At 40.6% G+C, this 4982-nt stretch overlaps 1 long non-coding RNA gene across 1 annotated transcript; it reads right to left on the reverse strand.

Moving 5' to 3' along the window:
- Window positions 1-398: 398 nt before the first annotated feature.
- Window positions 399-4598, reverse strand: LOC141559985 (uncharacterized). Its single transcript, XR_012487599.1, has 4 exons — window positions 4487-4598; window positions 3309-3561; window positions 2850-2932; window positions 399-627 (listed from the first exon to the last, which is right to left on the reverse strand). It is a non-coding gene; the product is annotated as an uncharacterized LOC141559985 (long non-coding RNA).
- Window positions 4599-4982: the final 384 nt, after the last annotated feature.

Genomic DNA, 4982 nt, shown 5'->3' on the forward strand with positions numbered 1-4982 from the left:
GAGATACTGGAGTGGTTTTCCATTTCCTTCTCAGCCCATTTTTCAGATGACAAAGTAAGGCAAACAGTAAAGTCACTTTTGCCCAGAAGTGTCTGAAGCTAGATTTGAACTCGGGTCTTTCTGATTCCAGTGCTCTATCCACTGCAGGGCCACCTAGCTGTCTCCAGCTTGAATTAATAGAAAACTTTTCATTACATTGAGTAGAAATCTATCTCTGCAACTGTTACCTAGTTCTTCCCTCTGGAGCCAATCAGAATAAGTCTGGTCCCTTTCCCCTATGACAGCCCTTCAAATCCTCAAAAAATTTCATCAGAATTTCCCAATTCTGACTCCTTGAATTAATCATTAACAATTCCTCCAATTAGTCCTCATATAGCTAGATCTCCACATTTTTCCCTGTTCTGGTTACCTTCTTCTGGAACCCGCCTGCTTATCAAAGTCCATCTTCAAATATGTCATCCAGAACTGAACACAATATTCTCAAAAGGGTCTGATCAGAACAGAAGTCAGTAGTCTTGTCATTTCCTTTGTTTCTGAAATTATCTGTCTTCCTTCGATCTAATATCAAACTGGCTTCTTGAGCCATCATTTCTGCTAGATGGCACCATAATGCACAGAGCCCTGGACCTAGAATAAGGAAAACATGTGTTCAAATCCAGCCTGGATGTTTACTAGGTAGGTAACCTGGGCAAGTCACTTAAACTCTGTCTGCCCAAGTTCCCTCATGTATAAAATAGGAATAATAATAGACTCACCTCCCACTGTTGTTGTGAAGATCAAATGAGATAATATTAGTAAAGCATTAAACCTAGTTTAATAATGGCACAAAGTATTTGTTTGTCCTTCATTCTTGAAGGGCGGAAGGGCTCACTCTGACCCAGGGACATCTGGGTCCAATGGCCGGATAATGGCCCCAGATACAGTGGGAGACCTTGCCCTTTGTAAGCTGAAATCTTTTTTTTTTTTTAATTTTTTATTTTATTTTATAATTATAACATTTTTTGACAGTACATATGCATGGGTAATTTTTTACAACATTATCCCTTGCACTTACTTCTATTCAGATTTTTTCCCTTCCTCCCCCAACCCCCTCCCCCAGATGGCAAGCAGTCTTATATATGTTAAATATATTACAGTATAATTTAGATACAATATATGTGTGTAGAACCGAATTTTTTGTTGCACAGGAAGAATTGGATTCAGAAGGTAAAAATAACAGTTTACATTCATTTCCCAGTGTTCCTTTTCTGGATGTAGCTGGTTCTGTCCATCATTAATCAATTGGAATTGGATTAGCTCTTCTCTATGTTGAAGAAATCCACTTCCATCAGCATACATCCATGTACAGTATCATTGTTGAAGTGTATAATGATCTTCTGGTTCTGCTCGTTTCACTCAGCATCAGTTGATATAAGTCTCTCCAAGCCTCTCTGTATTTCTCCTGTTGGTCATTTCTTATAGAACAATAATATTCCATAACATTCATATACCATAGTTTACCCAACCATTCTCCAATTGATGGACATCCATTCATCTTCCATGTAAGCTGAAATCTTTAACAGGTCATTTCTTTTTTATCTAGCCTTAATCACCAGCATATGGTAAGGGCTTTACACATATTAACTATTGTCTTCCACTTTTATTGTATTGTTATTATTATTGTATCACTTGGTTGACATTCAATTCAGTAAAATCCACAGATTTTTTACAATTTATTATCATTTAGTCACATCTCTCCTCTCTGGGAAGTTGATTTTTTGGGCCCAAGTGAAATTCTTTATATTTAAGGCTAGTGATAGATGTATGAGTTATTGATACAGAAAGCACTTAGACAAAGAAACTCCCTCTGCTAATACATATTGGCATCTTCTCTACAGTTTATAGAAACTTGCTAGGACTCTGAAGCTAAGTGCATTGCCCTGGCTCACACATTCTACATGAGTCACAGGCAGGACACGAACTCAGGGCTTTTTGGTTTTAAGGAGACCTTTCTACCCACTATAACCCACCACAATTCAAGATCTTTGGGAATCTTAGCTCATTCATGCCTCAGTTCTGTTCTTTCCCTTTTCAGAAAGTCCTTCCCAATCTGCTTCTTTTCCAAACCTCTCTGTCTCTATCTACTCCAGAAAGACTCCTTCTCCCAAGCCAAACTATAGTCTCCGTACTGGATCCATATAATATTTATTTTCTGGACCATGTGACAGAACATCTATGGGAAGAAAGGTTAGAGTTAAGAGTCCAGATGTTGCCTCTAGCATTGAGTGGCTATGTGCACAAGGGGAGTTCTTTTACCTGTCTATGTTTTGGATCCCTCATTTGCAAAAATGAGTATGATACTGTTCTGATGGGCTACACTCTCCCCGCTGGAGTTCTTGGGAACAAAGAGCTATTCCCCAAAGTCTTCATGCAATTTTAAGATTTAAGAGCTTAAAGTACGAATTGTTGCTCTCACAAACTTTGTTACTCAGTTCAATGTTATATTAATGAACAAATGCAGTAAGTTATGCCCCGAAAGAGTAAAAAACAGAAAGCGTTTCCCAAATATTTGTATCAAAGAACCAGGAATACTGTAGGAGCCCACTGATTGGGGACTGACTAAAACAAGTGGCAATGGAATACTATGGAGGTCTAAGAAGACACAAAGAAGAATTGAGAGAAGCCTGGGAAGATTTCAATAAAGTGATATAGAGTAGGACACTAGGTGGCACCATAGTGCACAGAGTTCTGGATTTGAATTCAGAAATTGAATCCTGAAATCAAATCCAGCAAGATCTGAGATCTGAGTTCAAATCTATCTTGTTCTATGATCCTGGGCAAATCCCTGTACTCTGTCTCAGTTTCCTCACCTGTTGAATATACTGGAGAAGGAAATGGCAAACTGCTCCAGCATCTCGTCAAGAACAGCCCCAGTGGGATCGCCAAGAGACAGCTGAAATTCAATAAAAACAAGGACAAAGAATGGTATCAGAAGGAGGTGAACAATTTGGACAATTCATGAGCAAAAGGAGCAAAACATGGCATCTGGATGCTACATAACTGTAATGATCCCATTTAGCCGCCAAGAAGGGTTCAGAAAACCCACTTCCTTCCTTTGTTGCAGAAGTGAGGGTGTCTAATACTACATATACTGTCAAAACACACTTGAGAGGCTCAGTTTTTCCTCCCCAAAAATGCTTTTTCCTTTCTTCCTTTTGAAATTTTTGTTACAAAGGATGGCTCTCTGGGTACCAAAGTGTGGGTGTGAGATTCATATTTTTGGGAAGGAATGCAATGTAACAACAACAAAATACATTAATATAAAAAACCTGGCTCCTGACTTTTCCTCTCACTGTGTGACTTATGAATTGTGGTTCTCACAAACGGGTCTTTCCCTTCTTATTGGTGAGATTATTGAAGATGACATGTTCTCCAATGTTCCTTCCAATTCTGCCGTTCCATATTCTGGGGTCTCTCCCAGCTCTGATATTCCAGGATTTTTGTATGATGATGTAGGTTTGATGATGATAACATTGTTGTTTGGCTTTATCCAATGGATTGTCAATTCCCTAGGGACAGAGGCTGTTGGAGAGAATGGAGGGGGCCCGGATGGCTTTCCTCCCACCTACCTCCCCACAGCCCAGAACACAGCTCACCCATCATCTGGTCTCACTAAATCGAATTTGACTCATCGGATTGTAATTTTTTTCCCCTGTCAAGAAAACACTCCCCCCCACAGGAATCTCCCCACCTGCAGCTACACCCCTGGGGAACATCTGGAAGGCGGATGCCCCACAGCTACCAAGAAATTGGTCCCCTGAGGCCTGATCCAGTGGTCACCACCCACTAGCATGGGTGTGATTCATAAGAGGCAGGGGCACAGGGAAGCATCCTGGAGCTAAGGTGGGGGGGGGAGAGCAGGGTTGGGTCATGTGGGTCAAGACTCAGTGCCCCAGACAAACAGCTCCCCAGATCAGCTGGGGAACAGGTGTACGTCACCCCCAGGGGGTGTGGTAGGGGGACTAGTTCTACCATCAGGGCCCGACATTAACAAGAAGAAACTCAGCCAGCTACCACCTCAGACCTGGCGTGTGATTAACAAAACAAATACAAGAAAAATCTCTATTTCAACACATGGTGAGAGAGGCAGTCAGCTTGATGGCGGGAGAGAGGTAGGGGGAGGTATTTTGCCACCTCGATACCTTTCTCTTTCTCTGTTCAGTTTCATGCAAACATACTCTGAAGTGCTCTCCATTTTTTTTTTAAATTTATTTTATTTTTACAAATGCTCAAACTTTCCTGCCACAAATTATTCTTGGCTAGCTTACAAGTTAGAAAAGCTGCCTGTAGCTTTTACTTCACCAAAAAAAAAAAAAAAGAAAGAAAGAAAGAAAAAAGAAAAAAAAAGTAAAGTCTTACGAAATATTTTGGTTGTGGGTTTAAGGTTTTTTTCTTTCTTTCTTTCTTTCCCAATTGTAACTTTCAGTGTGAGTTCAGGAGTCCTCACCTTTTCGTGCATGAACAGTTTCGACATAGTTTAAATCCTTTCCCCTTGACAATTATCTCCAGTTTCCCTAATGTGATTTCACGGTTCTGGTTTCACTGAATCTATTATTTGGAACACTGTTGGAAAAAGCAAATTGGGTCGGGGATGAGTCCCTTCTCACTTCATTTCTCAACTCTTACCTCCATCCCCACCCCCACCCCCCAAGTTGGATCACTTCTTACTCCTGAACAAATCACTTTGTCTTCTTGTGCCTCAGTTTACTGATCTGTAAAATGAGGCAGTGGCTCAGACAGTCTCTAAGGTCCCTTCTAGAAGCCCTTCTAACCCTGACATTCTATGTTCTGAGGTTCCTTCCTGCTCTGACATTTTAATTTCTAAAAGTCTAAGGTCCCTTCCTTCCAACTCTGACATTCTATATTCTAAGGCCCATCTTCTTAAACTGTGGGTCACAATTCCACTTGAGGTCTTGTAACTGAATGTAGACGTCACAAAATTG

This window comes from Sminthopsis crassicaudata, chromosome 3 (genome assembly GCF_048593235.1).
Source record: "Sminthopsis crassicaudata isolate SCR6 chromosome 3, ASM4859323v1, whole genome shotgun sequence".
Taxonomy (NCBI): domain Eukaryota; kingdom Metazoa; phylum Chordata; class Mammalia; order Dasyuromorphia; family Dasyuridae; genus Sminthopsis; species Sminthopsis crassicaudata.